This window comes from Scyliorhinus canicula, chromosome 5, assembly GCF_902713615.1.
Source record: "Scyliorhinus canicula chromosome 5, sScyCan1.1, whole genome shotgun sequence".
Lineage (NCBI taxonomy): Eukaryota > Metazoa > Chordata > Chondrichthyes > Carcharhiniformes > Scyliorhinidae > Scyliorhinus > Scyliorhinus canicula.
In genome coordinates, this window is record NC_052150.1 from 226,715,816 (window position 1) to 226,733,310 (window position 17,495).

The following is a 17,495-nucleotide window of genomic DNA, read 5'->3' on the forward strand; positions in this document are numbered from 1 at the left end:
TGACAATAAGCCATTTTCATTTCATTTCATTTCTCCCAGAGGTTACAGATCAGGTGACAGACAGCAGATAAGAGGGGTGTTCATCACAAGAGATTGAATTCCCTTCTTAGTGATCTGTCTCCCAGCTCTCCCTGTTTTAAGAATCAAACCATGCAGAATGTTGGGTGGATTGAGTTTTTAGCAGACCAGTTAGCTTCAAAATGCCGTGTTTATCAGCGTTAACTGGGTTTATAGACTGTAATAGGATGTGAGAACTTAGCACCTTTTGCCGTCCTCTGTCCCAGAATTAAACTGTATTTTAATTGTTTCCCTGCGACTCTGTTGGTTATTAAGGCATCTTTCCTTTTAATTCCCCCGTTGGGACTATGTTCAGAGATCCTACGTGTTAAACTGCATCTTCTGTTACTCGCTGCACCAAAAGGATTGCCCAACCTGACCGATGGTTCTGATTACAAGCCGATGCCCCAAGGCCTGTGACTGAACTGTGATCGTCTTTCCCACGTCTGATAGAACAATGACAGCCTTCGGTCACTGCCAACATGTTTTACTGCACATAGCTGCACTCAAGATCCTGACAGAGAATGGGTGGGACCACAGGGCACAGCGTGGGTCGAATCCCGTCCAGACCGACTGGAAGGCGATCTCCTCCCTCAGAGAGCACCTGGCACAATCCTGTAAATGACTCAATAATCATGACTTTCAATAATCAGGCCACATGTACTGAGTGAGAATGGTAACATTCTGAGGTAACATCAAGGTGTGGTGCATGGTCATCTGGGACTATGCCGACTTTACCCTACCCAACTACATCTGCAGTTATTGTGGACTTTTACAGCACAGAAGGTGACAATTGGCCCATTGTTGCTGCAATGACTCTTTAAGAAGGACTCCTTCAATAAGCCCTGTCTACAGTTCTTTTTCCACAGCCCACCAATGTTTTGGAATAAAAATCCAATTCCCTTTCAACAAGTTACTATTGAACTTGATCTTTCAGGAAGTGCTTAACAGGACACAATCTGAGTATGTAGCTTGATGAGACATTTCAGAAGTAGCATCACACAGAACAAAGAACAAAGAAAAGTACAGCACAGGAACAGGCCCTTCGGCCCTCCAAGCCCGTGCCGTCCATGCTGCCCGTCTAAACTAAAATCTTCTGCACTTCCTGGGTCCGTATCCCTCTATTTCCATCCTATTCATGTATTTGCCCCTTAAACGTCACTATCGTCCCTGCTTCCACCACCTCCTCCGGCAGCGCACTCCAGGCACCCACTACCCTCTGTGTAATAAACTTGCCTCGTACATCTACTCTAAACCTTGCCCCTCGTACCTTAAACCTATGCCCCCTAGTAATTGACCCCTGGGAAAAAGTCTCTGACTATCCACTCTCTCTATGCCCCTCATAATTTTGTAGACCTCTATCAGGTCGCCCCTCAACCTCCTTCGTTCCAGTGAGAACAAACCGAGTTTATTCAACCTCTCCTCATAGCTAATGCCCTCCATACCAGGCAGCATCCTGGTAAATCTCTTCTGCACCCTCTCTAAAGCCTCCACATCCTTCTGGTAAAGCCTCCACATCCTATATTTTTGCTCATTCATGAGATGTAAGCATTTATTTCCCATTGCTAATTCAGAAAATAGGATGGCTGCAACTCAGGGAAAGGCCAGTTAGCCTGTCTAGTCTGTAAGGTAAGGTAAACAGCCCAGATGATCATTGGCTGATTTCCCCTTTGAGGGGAAGAGCTGACAGGTAGCGATTTAACGTAAGGGTCACCACATATCAGGTATGGTTAAGAAGGCAAGGCCTTCATCAATAACCTCAGCTGGTACAGGAATTGAACCCACACTTCTGACCTTACTCTACATGGTGAACTAGCTGTCTAACCAAGTGAGCTAAACCAGCACTTGACAGTCTGTACCAGCTCTCTAAAGGAGCAATTTGTCTCGTGTCACCCCTCCAAACTTTACATGCAGCCCTGCAATGTTTTTCCTTTTCAGTCAATGACCCAATTAGCTTTTGAAAGCCTGATTTGACCCTGCCCTCACCACACTGCCAAGCAGTGCATGCTAGATCTATCTAGTCACTGCATGAGAAAGCTTCTCTCCTGTCATCGCTGCTTCTTTTGCCAATTAGACGTTGGCATCTACCCAGGATTTTATGGCCCTTCCCACAATCCAGCCAAAGTCATTGGCAATTTAAATGGCCCACTGCTCCTGACGGGGGGTTGGAGACATGCTGTGGTGGGGCGGTAAAATCCAGACTGTGGAAAACTGCTCGCTGAAGTCCTGGCCACACAAAGCAGGAAAAACCCATCCCGATCATCAGTAAAGTGATGGAAGGTGTGGTTGACAGTAGCTTCGCAATAACTGGCTCACTGAAAATGAAATGAAATGAAAATCGCTTATTGTCACAAGTAGGCTTCAAATGAAGTTACTGTGAAAAGCCCCCAGTCGCCACATTCCGGCGCCTGTCCGGGGAGTATAGCCACCTGGGTTGGCCACTTCCCCACACAAAATGGAAGAACGCAAAGGTTATAGGGAAAAATGGACAATTATAAAGAGACAAGCAGTTTGCAGAATCTCCCTATGTATTCTGGCTGCAAAGAAAGCAGACAGCACCGAAACCAGCAGTTTGCATATTAATGAAGCGATCCCCGGGAACAATGGATACAACGATTAGCTACAATTGGGACATTCTATGAAAGGTCAGACTTCCCGGCGCCAACGGGGTCTGAAACAAAAGGAAACAAACCAGTTAGGAAGAACCGTCCCGCGATCGAGGGACAGCCTCAGTATTGGGGGATTCGTACCAATCAATTGGGATGAGACCCAATCGATTGACAGTAGGATCAGGGTCCGCCCAAAAGGGCGCAAAGCCCCTGGGACCTATAAAAGTCAGGTCCCAAGACTAGTTCAATCTCTTAGCTGGCCCTCCCAGCAGAACACCTTTGCAGCAGCTCTCTAAGAACTTGAATGTGAGAAGGAGAGGCCTGGCCAACAGCTACACCGACAAGTAAGTGTCATACAATGCACGCTACGAGAATAGACACTCCTGACCCCTTTAGTCCACACCAACTGGAAGCCTGCGGATCCAGTACAGAGCAAGAGGCCATTGTCCCCTGATCCGGCAGTTCCCTTATTCCAGATACATATTGGCCTAGTAGTGGTAGGAATAGTTTAGTCTTAGTCTTATATGCATGAGTAGTAAATAACTGTGTAATAATAAACGTGTCTTGTTTTGAACTTACTAACTGGTGTATTGAGTCATTGGTCTGAACTTGAACCTCGTGGCGGTATCATAAGGATACCTGGCGACTCTAGAGCTAAGGAATAAAACAGCCAATTGAGTGTAAAGCACACTGTAGCCACCTAAAATGGACGCTGAGCGACAAAGTAAGCCAAGCGCTAAGACTGCAGGGAAACAGGCAGTTTAGCCAGAACAGCAGTCTGCAAAGAGAGCATTTTGCATTCTGCAAGTAGCAGAAACCAGTTTGGGCTCAGGTGAGAAGACCTTAGCTAGGTGCAAATGGCAAAACGCTTTGCATGCTAATGAGGCAATCAGACCTGAACACCCACACAATAGAAACATTTGATTCTGAATGGACACATTTGAATCAAGGCCCAGACATCGAGGCACCAGAAACCTCCAAACAAAAGGGCATAAGAAACGCCCCCCCCATCACGGAGACCCCCTCGCATTGGGGAATTAAAACAGTATCGATGAGGAATTGACCCAATAGATATCCAAAGGTTAAAGCCCGCCCAAGAAGAGGGAAGGACAATGGGATCCCTATAAAAGACAGGGACCTCGTGTTGTCCGGTCTGTTGTTCCGTGCTCCGGCCCTGACCAAGACCTTGAAGCTGTATCCTGACTCCAGCCGTTGAGCACCAGCCGCCGAACCGTAAGTGCCAGTACGACGCTCGCTACGCGAACTAAGCCCGCTAAACCCCCCAGTGACCAGAACGCTTGCTGAAGGTTGCAGCCCAAGACCGGGACGAAGGCCTCGCTCCCTGACCTTGTCTGTTCCTGTTAGATAAGTATTCTGATTACTTTAGTTTAGTCATAGCTTAGTCTCTTAGTGTGTGCATGAGTATTTATTATAATTGTATAATAAATATTGATCGTTTGGACCTTACTAATCGGTGTATCGTCTTTATTACTTTGAACTTGACCTTGGAATACTCGTGACGGTGTCTATACGGCACCTGGCGACTCCTAAGCTGAATAAATACATAGAACAGAGCCTAGTGGTGTTAAGCACTTGGAAGTTAATACACCTCAATAAACACGTTTTACACTCATAGCAAAACGTGCAACATTTAGTGGCGACTTCCTGACGGGACACGGTTGTAAGTGGAAACCCCACACCGTCCAGGACCCTGAAATTTGAATTAGACCTCCAAATTACAGAGAAAGTAAGAAAGTAAAGAAAATCACGAGTATTCAAGGTGTTCAAACTAATAAGCGTAATTCGGAAGTGTGTTTAGTGCATGCGTACTAACAGGGCTGTAAGGTAAAACTGAAAGCATTTTTGTTGCGACAAACTTTCGGCAGTTTTGTGAACGGAATATAGTGTAAGCCGTACCCGTTTCTTGAAACACAACCCCAGCAACCCCCTGTTCCAAATTAACTAAAAGAGAGTCAGAGAAAATGGCCATGCAGGCAATGGAACGTCTGATGGATCCAGAAAGGTTTGTGGTCGCAGCGACCAGCAGCAGTAGCAGGGTAGGTCAGTGTCCCACGTGGGAGCTGGAACTCCGCAAATATCTGCAGGGAAAGGGATGGCCCCTTTGGAAAGAGTTTTGTTTGAATGAGGAGACAGGTCCCGGAAGTATAGGACATACTTGGTGGGAGAACCTCTCTCAAATTCACAAAAAGAACCTTAGTAAAGCACGTAAGCCAATGGCGATTGTGTCCTGTTTGGCACAGTTGCGAGGCACAGAGGAGGTCGTCAGGACGCTCCGGGCAGATTTAGAAGAAAGGAACCGAATGAGTAAGGTCGATGTCAGGGACATTGAGAAGGAAAATCTGGATCTAAGATGGAAGTTGGCAGAGAAAGGTAGAGAGGTGGATGATGCCAAGAGGGCACATCAGTCTTGTCTAGCCCATCTCAGCAGTTCCCAGACCCAGTACGAAAAGGCTTATCAGGACGTGCAACGTGCCGTTCTGATAAGAGAAGAATCAGAGAAGCAGGTGGAGGCTTTGCAGAGGCAATGCTCTGATCTCAAAGCAGCTTTGAGAGCACTCCATGCTGCAACCACAGAGCAAAGGCAAAGTACAGTAGACCACGCGAAATGCAGGAAACAGATTGCAGAGCTGCAATCGCTGCTTTCGGTGCAAAATGGGTTCCAAAGCACCTTTGGAACCCAGTTAGATGGAGAAAATGCCCCAGATTGGCAAGAATTAAGTGAAATAGCGCAGCGATATGTTCAGGGAACATGTGCGCCAGCAGCGCAACAGAAAAGGCAAGCACCCCCACCCCCCACAGATCAGATCATAACCGCACCCATGAATCCCGTAACCACGCAGAGAAAAGCTATAACAGAAGGCGCACCAGATATAACCTACACCACCCCCTTAACTGTAACCCAGCTCAGGGACGCATGTGAGAAGATCACTCCGTTCCTCCCCACCGCAGACCCCCACCAGTTCTTTGCTAAAGTAAAACAGCAGGCTACCATGTACGGCCTGGATGAGAGAGAGCAGGTTAAGCTCACCGTGCTGAGCTTAGACCAGTCAGTAGTAGCAGCCCTCCCCGACCCACAGAACGTTGCCGGACCCCTAGAGGAGATGCACACCTCCATTTTAGATGCCATAGGGTATAATCGAGGTGACCCCGTGGAAGGACTTAATAAGTGCCGGCAGAAAAGATCCGAACACCCCACAGCATTCGCAGGAAGGCTGTGGATTCATTTCAACGCAGTTTTCGGCGAGTTAAATAGAGCGCATTTGAACCGGGAAAATATGGTTAAATGGACGCGCACTATAATCTCACACGCGACAGAGGCAGGACAGAGCGCTTGCAACAGTTATGACCCCTCAGAAGAGGCCCACAATGAGAAATGGGTCCTGAAAAGGTTGTCCCGCGCATGGGAGCAATCAATTCAGGGAAAGAGTAAGGTTCAATCCCCAGAAGAGGCTCAGGCTGCAGCAGATATTCAGGCAGTGAGAGAGCACCAGAAACCCGCATGGGTAAATGAAGGGAAGAGCAGCCCACAACAGAAAGGCCAGGAATGCTATAACTGTGGACAGTTAGGGCATTGGGCAAAAGAATGCAATGCACCCCAGCGATCTCAGAGAGGCCAGCAGACAGGCACTCTGAACCGCAGTAAGGCAAAACCCATCCACAATATAGCAGTACAGTCAGGACCCACCAATGTGGACGAGACGAACTGACGGTGTTTGGGCTCCCCCACTTGGGTCTGTGACACACTATGGGATCCATCAGGGAGACCCGTAGTCACAGCGAGAGTAAAAGGGAAGCCCATAGAGTTACTCTGGGACACAGGAGGCTCCCGCACCACCATTAACTCTACGACCACGGCACACGCAGACACGTGGCCGACCACATCCACCATTACACTTAGCGGGTTCACCGGACACTCGCAGCAGGGACACATTACAGCACCCGTAGCAATCCAGCTAGGGAACATTTCCACAAGACACCCCGTAGTTTTAGTAAATCTTCCCCAGACAGCAGAACACATCCTGGGGATAGATTTTATGAACGCTCATAGCCTGTCGTTCGACCCAGTGAACCAGTGTGTCTGGCGAATGGCTAGATCAGACAGAGCACCCGCCACCCTCACAGTAGGAGACTACGCTAATCGGATTAGCGCAGTGGGAGAGTACTCATTTGACCTGACTACACTCCACACCGACAGACAAATAAAAGCCCTACTGAACAAACACAGGACAGCATTTGCCAGTCACCGTCATGACTGTGGCAGAATGACTGGACCAGTTCACGTTACCGGACAGGACCCCCGACCACAGAAACAGTATAGATTTCCCCTGGAAGCAGAGGTGGAAATAGAAAAGTTGATAGGAAGCTTATCGGAGCAAGGTGTGCTCAGAACGGTAGCCTCGACCAATAATGCCCCTATTTGGCCAGTGAGGAAGCCCGACGGATCATGGCGTCTGACCATCGATTATCGGGAACTCAACAAAGTAACCCCCGCAGTAGCCCCAACGGTAGCTACTAGTCCCGAGACCATGCTCAAGCAGGGTCTCAACTCCAAATACTTCACGGTATTGGACATCAGTAACGGATTCTGGTCAATACCATTGGCAAAAGCGTGCCAGTACAAATTTGCCTTCACCTTCAAATCGCAGCAGTATACGTGGACATGCCTTCCACAAGGATTCCACAATTCCCCCTCCATTTTCCACCGACAGCTGGCAAGTGGTTTAGAGAAATTCTCCCGCCCCGAATGTCTGGTACAGTATGTAGACGACCTACTACTGCAGACAGACACAAAGGCAGAGCACATTACGCTTCTGGCCGAACTCCTGGAACTGTTGACTTCAATTGGATGTAAAGTTAACCCAAGAAAGGCTCAGATTTTGGAAACTAAAGTGATGTATTTGGGAACAGTCATCACACACGGCAAACGCGAGATCGAATTCAAAAGAATTGATTCGATTGTCAAATTGCCCCTTCCCCAAAATGTTTCGGCCCTCCGGTCGTTTTTAGGACTGGTTGGCTATTGTCGGAACCACATCGACGGATTCGCGACAAAAGCCGCCCCACTCTCAGACCTCCTTAAGAAAGGAGCCCCCTGGGAATGGCTTCCGCAGCATACAGAGGCTGTGGAAGAGTTAAAACGAGCCCTTAGCGCAGCACCCGCGCTGCTAGTCCCAGACCAACTTTCCCCCTATGCAATAGAGGTAGCGAGCACCGATCTGACCCTCTCGGCCGTGTTGCTTCAGGAACGGCACGAGCAGCTAAGACCAGTGGCTTATGCCTCCCGACTGTTAGACCCGGTAGAACAAGGATTCTCTGCCTGTGAGAGGCACCTCCTTGCTGTCTTCTGGGCAGTACAATACTTCTCATACATTACCGGACTCAACCCCATTACTATTCTGACCGAACACACACCCACACAGCTACTCCTAGACGGTCGACTGAAGGACGGTTCAGTTAGCCAGATTAGGGCAGCTAGATGGACACTACTTTTACAAGGACGGGACATTACAGTAAAACGGATCCGCACACACACATATTTAGCAGACAACCTCCAATACCCCGGACAGCCCCATGACTGTGAAATTGTAGCTCCCCTGCATAACACAGGACCCTTTATCGCAAAAACACCCCCCAGGAAGATAGGGAACCCAAAACAAAGTCCCCAACCCACAGACACGTGTGGACCCCTGAGGATTTACGTGGACGGTTCCTCCACAGTTTTAAATGGTGAGCGTATCACAGAATGCGGCATCTATGTAGAGGACGCGCAGGGGCGCGCTCTCGAAGAGATAGCTTTAAAGTTACCAGGCCACTTAGGCGCGCAGGCAGCAGAGCTCGCGGCCATAGCGTATATAGTGGACCACCCCGCTTCTTTCCCCAGCCCAGCAGACATATATTCAGACAGCTTATATGTCTGTAATAGCTTAACAGATTTTCTGCCCCTGGTGGAGGACACGAGGTTTTGTCTCCGCAGACGGGAAACCCCTTCCATCAGCCCCTCTACTCCAGCATATTTTAGAAAAAGCGAAGGACAGGACCTTCGGAATAATAAAAGTAAGAAGCCACCATAGGTCATCCCCCCCTGGGAATGTAAAAGCCGACGCACTGGCTAAGGCAGGTTCCAGGCGAGGACACTTATGGACCCCCCCAGCTAGCGCACCAGCTAGCGCCCCTGTGAGCGCAGTCCAAATCTCACAGACAGATATTAAAGATCTTGTAGCAGCACAGAAGCAGGATAAGGACCTCAGGGAGGTTTTCAAAGGCAACTTTGTGCCAGAGTACGAGAGATTTAAACACACACTGACCACACATGAGGGTGTGATCATAAAGGAACAACTTTATGTGGTCCCGCAGCAGGACAGGAATGCAATGATTGCTTTATTCCATGATAACCACGGGCATCAGGGAATTGATGCAACAACGAGGCACCTCAGGCAACTCTGTTGGTGGCCTAATCTCAGGACTGATGTAACGCATTATATTGAGAATTGCCTTATTTGTGCTCAGAATAACCCGGAGAGGTATTCTAAGAAGGCACAACTTCGGCATACTCGCCCAGTTAACGGCCCCTGGACAAACCTCCAGGTCGATTTTATAGGACCATTGCCCCCTTGTAGGAATGGCTATAAATACGTTCTGGTGGTCATCGACACCTTTACCAAATGGGTAGAGGCATTCCCCTCTAGAACAAATACAGCTAAGACAGCTGCAAAGATCCTGACCCACCACATCTTCACGAGATGGGGTTTACCCCGAAGTATTGATTCGGACCAGGGATCTCACTTCACAGGACGGGTCATGAGGAACGTCCTGACAATATTTGGAATAAAACAAAATTTTCATATTGCGTATCATCTACAGTCCAGCGGGATTGTGGAGCGCATGAATCGGACTCTAAAAACTACCCTTAGGAAAATGGTTCAGGAGAACAACTCCACATGGGATTCAGTGCTCCCATTTGCACTCATGTTCATAAGGAACACTGTTTCCACTTCCACAGGCTACACACCACACACACTCATGACCGGACGCCCTATGAAAGGGACAGAATTCCTTTTAGGACTGGACATGACTAGCCCCGAAGTGACAGCCCTCACACACGAAAAGACGGTTAAAGACTTGGTTGAGACTGTGAGGTCTGCACAGATGGCAGCCGCAGTTCAGCTAGGCAAACGCCGTCAACAACGCACAGCTTGTTTTAATAAGACCGTACACCCCACAGAATTCCAGGTTGGGCAACAGGTAATGTTATCTGTTTACAACCCCAGCAGTTTTTTGGCTCCAAAATATTCCGGCCCATACTCAATTTCGGATAAAATTAGCCCCTCAGTTTACAGGATAAAATATCCTAATGGGAAGACCGCGTGGTTCCATATCAACCAGTTAAAGGCATATGGAACACAGTCTAACCATGCTCATCATGTACTGCTAGACGCAGCAGAACACTTCACCCCACCCACCAGAGACACCTTTCCACCATCCCCCTCACAGACCAGTTCATCATCGGACTCGCCCACGACTCCGCCCACAGACCACAACAGACCACGCCCCGAAACGCCCACAAGCTGCCACAGCAGAGACAGCAGGACAGACACTGACTCTGAGGACAGCGACAGCACACAGCCATACAGCCCACACTGCACCAACTACGACCCCGACTCCAGTGACCCCATGGAAGTCACTTACCTTAAAAACCCAGACCCACCACCCGACCCCGACTACCCCGACAACACACTTGACACAACACTATGGCACAGGGACAATTCCTACAGACTTGTCCGCAATGATGAAAGTGACCCCCGGTCACACAATTCGAAAATATCATGCCTGATCCACACAAGGGTGTGGGATCCGGGAGAGCAGGACGACATGGTGTCTGAATCCCGACACGGCAACCCCTTTGTGACCCTGTTCACAGAGACAGAGGAAAAGTGAGGTGTCCAGATGATGTAAAATAGGAATCGTTTGAGGGAAGCGATGTCCTTTCTGATGGAACCTGCACGTATGTTTGTCTATCGTTTTATGTTTGTTTGTCTTTCAGGAATGTAAATGGTTCAGTTGGAGGATGGACATCTTCTTTTCAGCTGAAAAGATTGTGACCACCTCACACACACGTTAGCTTGTCCGCCGATACCTTTGAGAACTTCGGTTCCAAAAAACCAGTTTGATTGGAGATCTTTTCAAGTTGTAAGGCTTGTGACCGCCTTACACACCCAATAGTTTGTCCGCAGATATCTCTGAGAACTTCAGTTCAGTCCTCAGTGGGAGCATCTTGGCTCCCTTGTTTTTAGGTGCCCCTCTATTCGGTGAATAGAGGCTGCAAGTCACGGTTAACACATTCGTACCCGTTTTAATCCAGGTTACTCAGGCAGTGGACAAACGGCACTGATGACCCGCCCTGTCTGAGAACCAACCTTGGTCAGCCAAGCTCGGGTATGGCACAGCACGCCCTACCCGGGGATCCCATCCAACTCGTACCCGTAGCGGCCCATACGCAACCCATTCGACCTTTCATTTCCAAGTTGTTTTCATTTTTCGTTAGGCAGCCCTTAGGCCGCCATCCCACATGCTATTTACATCCAGGAACATTCGGATGGTAAACTAGCAAAGCCTGCGAGACGGCTCGCAGGAGAAGGATTGTTAGGTATATTCTGGTCTTCAAATTCGCTTTTGAAAAAAAAAATGAGGGGAGTCACAGGGTGTGACTTGGCCAGTCATTTTTAAAGGGTCATTTGGAATTTAAAAGACAGATGCACTAACAGGTAAAGATCTTAAACTGTGTATTGACAGATACTGTGCTTGATCCCATAGCTTTCGAAGGACAAGACAGGGATCGAAGCAAGGATTGTCCATACAGGAGGAAGAAAGAAGGAAAACCAAGTTGAAGATGATGGAAGCTCACCTATTGTTGTTAACTGTTATATCTGTTTGTGTGGAAGCAAGACACGTTTCCCCCACAACCCCCACCGTAAATGTTTCCCGTACAGCCACTCCCCAGTGCTCAGCTCTGATCAGTGAGGTTCAGACCTGGTGCACAAAATTTATGACATGGTACTCCATGTCATACGTAATCGAATCACTACTGGTGATTGCGATCCTCGTTATACTTGTACAGACCCTCAGGTTGAGGAAGTGGAAGAGGAGAGCCTCCCGTTCCTGCCCTTCCGTCTATGGAGTTCGATCTCCTATTTTCCGATTTCATCAATCCCCTTTGCCCCATGATGAATAAAGCACTGTGTAAAGAATAAAAAAAATTCGACCCTGTATTGTATTGTCCTATACTCGACTGCCGAGTTAGGAAGTGTGATGTTGTGGTGTGAATGGTTAAGGTTTTAGAGTGTGAGGAAATGTTTAAGTAAAGTTAAGGATAATTGTGATAGGTAGAGGTTCCCAGTTTATGGTAATGCATGTCCCCTTTGACATAGAGCCAAGTAGAGATGTCAGTTAAAAATTTTTTTCCTCCCATAGTTTAAGATAGAGTAGCCCAGGAACTGGCAAGAGGTCAGGGGACACAAAGAAGGCAACCCAGATGCACTCAAGGCGACGTACATAGGTGATCCTTCACAATATTTTGATTGTGAGGATCACAAGGAGGGAATGTAGCCACCTAAAATGGACGCTGAGCTACAAAGTAAGCCAAGCGCTAAGACTGCAGGGAAACAGGCAGTTTAGCCAAAACAGCAGTCTGCAAAGAGAGCATTTTGCATTCTGCAAGTAGCAGAAACCAGTTTGGGCTCAGGTGAGAAGACCTTAGCTAGGTGCAAATGGCAAAACGCTTTGCATGCTAATGAGGCAATCAGACCTGAACACCCACACAATAGAAACATTTGATTCTGAATGGACACATTTGAATCAAGGCCCAGACATCGAGGCACCAGAAACCTCCAAACAAAAGGGCATAAGAAACGCCCCCCCCCATCACGGAGACCCCCTCGCATTGGGGAATTAAAACAGTATCGATGAGGAATTGACCCAATAGGTAGAGCCCGCCCAAGAAGAGGGAAGGACAATGGGATCCCTATAAAAGACAGGGACCTCGTGTTGTCCGGTCTGTTGTTCCGTGCTCCGGCCCTGACCAAGACCTTGAAGCTGTATCCTGACTCCAGCCGTTGAGCACCAGCCGCCGAACCGTAAGTGCCAGTACGACGCTCGCTACGCGAACTAAGCCCGCTAAACCCCCCAGTGACCAGAACGCTTGCTGAAGGTTGCAGCCCAAGACCGGGACGAAGGCCTCGCTCCCTGACCTTGCCTGTTCCTGTTAGATAAGTATTCTGATTACTTTAGTTTAGTCATAGCTTAGTCTCTTAGTGTGTGCATGAGTATTTATTATAATTGTATAATAAATATTGATCGTTTGGACCTTACTAATCGGTGTATCGTCTTTATTACTTTGAACTTGACCTTGGAATACTCGTGACGGTGTCTATACGGCACCTGGCGACTCCTAAGCTGAATAAATACATAGAACAGAGCCTAGTGGTGTTAAGCACTTGGAAGTTAATACACCCCAATAAACGCGTTTTGCCCACATACCAAAACGTGCAACAACACTCACCCAGAACGAACAACATTTAGTGGCGAACTCTGACGGGACTCGACTAGAAGTGGCCCCCCCACTCCGAGAACCCAGCAATTTGAATCAGAAATCCAATTGGGAAAAGGAAAAACCACAAGTGTTCAAGTAGTTCACATGAATCCTCACAATTCGGAAGTGTGTTTTTGCATGCGTAACTAACAGGGTTATAAGGTATAACCGAGAGATTTGTTGCGAAAAAACTGTCGAGAGTTTAAACTTCGGAAATTAGCGAAAGACGTACCCGTATTTATAACACCGCCTTAGCATCCCTTGTTCTAAATTTAGGGGAGAGCATTAAGATAGGAGAGATGGCCATGCAGGCAATGGAACGCCTCATGCACCCCCAGGAATTCGTGATCGCAGTGACCAGCAGCAGAGTAGGACAGTGTCCCGTTTGGGGACTGGAGATCAGAAAATACCTCAAAGGGAAAGGATGGCCCCTTTGGAGCGAATTCTGTTCGAATGAGGAAACAGGTCCCCGGAGTATAGGACTTGGTGGGAGAACCTGTGTGAGATTCACAAAAAGAGTTTGAGTAAAGCACGTAAGCCGATGGCAATTGTGTCCTGCTTGGCACAATTGCGAGGCACAGAGGAAGTCGTCAGGACGCTCCGCGCAGATTTAGAGGAGAGAAACAGAATGAGTAAAGTGGATGTCAGTGACATAGAAAGAGAGAATATAGAGTTAAGAAGGAGGCTTGCAGCAAATGATGTAGAGGTGGATGATGCCAAGAGGGCACACCAGTCTTGTCTGGCGCACTTAAGAAGCTCCCAAACCCAGTATGAAAAGGCCTATCAGGATATGCAGCGCGCAGTCCTGATAAGAGAGGAAACCAAGAAGCAGGTAGAGGCATTGCAGAAGCAATGCAGCGACCTGAAGGCAGCTTTACGAGCACTCCATGCTGCCACCACTGAGCAAAGACAAAGCTCGGTAGACCATGCAATGTGTAGAAAGCAGATTGCGGAACTGCAATCTCTGCTTTCAGTGCAGAATGGCTTCCAAGATACTTTTGGGAAGCAACTAGATGAGGAAGAAGGCCCCGATTGGCAGGAATTGCAGGAGACAGCTGTGGTGAATGTAACATGATAATTCACACTATATCTTTGCAAGCGCAGTAGCGTTATCTGACCACTAGGGGGAGTAGCTCTGGGAATGCTCAGGAGCTTGTACAGGGCTCCACCCTTGGCTCCGCCCACGACTCCTCCCCCTAGTGCTGCTGTATAAATACCCTTGTCCAGAGTCAGCCTACAGTTCACTGAGAGTTCATCAACGGGTAACAGGCTGGCTCTGTAGTAAGTCGATTAAAGCCTAGATTCATATCGGAAACACGTGTCTGGTGAATTGATGGTTCCATCAATTTAATCGACTTAAGAACAGTCAAGATCGATCATGGAATCAGCCCTCAAGCCTGGATGCCTGGAACTTGACCCGCAGGATGCAGAGGCTAAAGAAATCTTCTCCCACTGGCTGCGGTGCTTTAAGGCCTACCTGGCAGAAGCGAGCACAGCCAAAACAACAGAGGAACAGAAGTTAAGTCTACTGCACGTGAGGGTGAGCCACAGAATCTCTACGCAACTAAACTCGGCCGGTTCTTATACTGCAGCGCTAGCGATACTCGATAAGATGTATGCAAGGCCTATTAATGAAGTTTACGCACACCATGTGTTCACGACTCTCCGCCAGCGGCCTACTGAATCACACGCCGAATTTTTAAGAGAGCTCAATAATCTATCTAATGACTGTAACTATCAAGCGGTTACCGCGGCTGAACATAGAGAACTTGCTGTACGCGATGTTTTTGTAGCGGGCCTCAGGTCTAATTATGCGCGCCATCGACTGCTGGAAAAGGGGGCCCAAGACTTAGAAACAACTGTGGAAGCTGCAACCACGATGGAGGTCTCCTTCCGTAGCCTTAACTCGTTCCCCGCGGACCCCGCGACCCAATCATGGGCCCCCGACCAGCGACTCCCCCAGGCCTGTGCTACGCGGCCGCCCAGCCACTATGCTGCCTCAGCCAGCCACTATGCTGCTCCAGCCACCATGCTGCCCCAGCCACACACTATGCTGCCCCAGCCAGCCACCATGCTGCCCCAGCCAGCCACTATGCTGCCCCAGCCAGCCACCATGCTGCCCCAGCCAGCCACTATGCTGCTCCAGCCAGCCACTATGCTGCCCCAGCCAGCCACCATGCTGCTCCAGCCAGCCACCATGCTGCCCCAGCCAGCCACTATGCTGCCCCAGCCAGCCACTATGCTGCCCCAGCCACACACTATGCTGCTCCAGCCAGCCAGTATGCTGCTCCAGCCTGCCACTATGCTGCTCCAGCCAGCCACTATGCTGCCCCAGCCAGCCACTATGCTGTTCCAGCCAGCCACTATGCTGCCCCAGCCAGCCACTATGCTGCTTCAGCCACACACTATGCTGCCCCAGCCTGCCACCATGCTGCCCCAGCCAGCCACCATGCTGCCCCAGCCAGCCACCATGCTGCCCCAGCCAGCCACTATGCTGCCCCAGCCAGCCACTATGCTGCTCCAGCCAGCCAGTATGCTGCCCCAGCCAGCCACCATGCTGCCCCAGCCAGCCACTATGCTGCTCCAGCCAGCCACTATGCTGCTCCAGCCAGCCACCATGCTGCCCCAGCCAGCCACTATGCTGCTCCAGCCAGCCACTATGCTGCTCCAGCCAGCCACCATGCTGCTCCAGCCAGCCACCATGCTGCTCCAGCCAGCCACTATGCTGCTCCAGCCACTATGCTGCTCCAGCCAGCCACTATGCTGCTCCAGCCACTATGCTGCTCCAGCCAGCCACCATGCTGCTCCAGCCAGCCACCATGCTGCTCCAGCCAGCCACTATGCTGCCCCAGCCAGCCACTATGCTGCTCCAGCCAGCCACCATGCTGCTCCAGCCACTATGCTGCTCCAGCCAGCCACTATGCTGCTCCAGCCAGCCACTATGCTGCTCCAGCCACTATGCTGCTGCAGCCAGCCACCATGCTGCTCCAGCCAGCCACCATGCTGCCCCAGCCAGCCACCATGCTGCCCCAGCCAGCCACTATGCTGCCCCAGCCAGCCACTATGCTGCCCCAGCCAGCCACCATGCTGCCCCAGCCAGCCACTATGCTGCTCCAGCCAGCCAGTATGCTGCTCCAGCCAGCCACCATGCTGCCCCAGCCAGCCACTATGCTGCCCCAGCCAGCCACCATGCTGCTCCAGCCAGCCACTATGCTGCCCCAGCCAGCCACTATGCTGCTCCAGCCACCATGCTGCTCCAGCCAGCCACTATGCTGCTCCAGCCAGCCACCATGCTGCTCCAGCCAGCCACTATGCTGCCCCAGCCAGCCACTATGCTGCCCCAGCCAGCCACAATGCTGCTCCAGCCAGCCACTATGCTGCTCCAGCCACTATGCTGCCCCAGCCAGCCACAATGCTGCTCCAGCCAGCCACTATGCTGCTCCAGCCACTATGCTGCCCCAGCCAGCCACTATGCTGCTCCAACCAGCCACTATGCTGCTCCAGCCAGCCACCATGCTGCCCAGCCAGCCACTATGCTGCCCCAGCCAGCCACTATGCTGCCCCAGCCAGCCACTATGCTGCTCCAGCCAGCCACTATGCTGCCCCAGCCAGCCACTATGCTGCCCCAGCCAGCCACTATGCTGCTCCAGCCAGCCACCATGCTGCTCCAGCCTGCCACTATGCTGCTCCAGCCAGCCACTATGCTGCTCCAGCCAGCCACTATGCTGCTCCAGCCAGCCACTATGCTGCCCCAGCCAGCCACTATGCTGCCCCAGCCAGCCACTATGCTGCTCCAGCCAGCCACTATGCTGCTCCAGCCAGCCACTATGCTGCTCCAGCCAGCCACTATGTTGCCCCAGCCAGCCACTATGCTGCCCCAGCCAGCCACTATGCTGCCCCAGCCAGCCACTATGCTGCTCCAGCCAGCCACTATGCTGCCCCAGCCAGCCACTATGCTGCCCCAGCCAGCCACTATGCTGCTCCAGCCACTATGCTGCTCCAGCCAGCCACTATGCTGCCCCAGCCAGCCACTATGCTGCCCCAGCCAGCCACTATGCTGCTCCAGCCACTATGCTGCTCCAGCCAGCCACTATGCTGCCCCAGCCAGCCACTATGCTGCCCCAGCCACTATGCTGCTCCAGCCTGCCATTTCTGCGGCCAGAACCAGCACCCGCGGCAGCACTGCCCGGCCCGCAACGCGACCTGCAGCAGCTGCGGGCGGA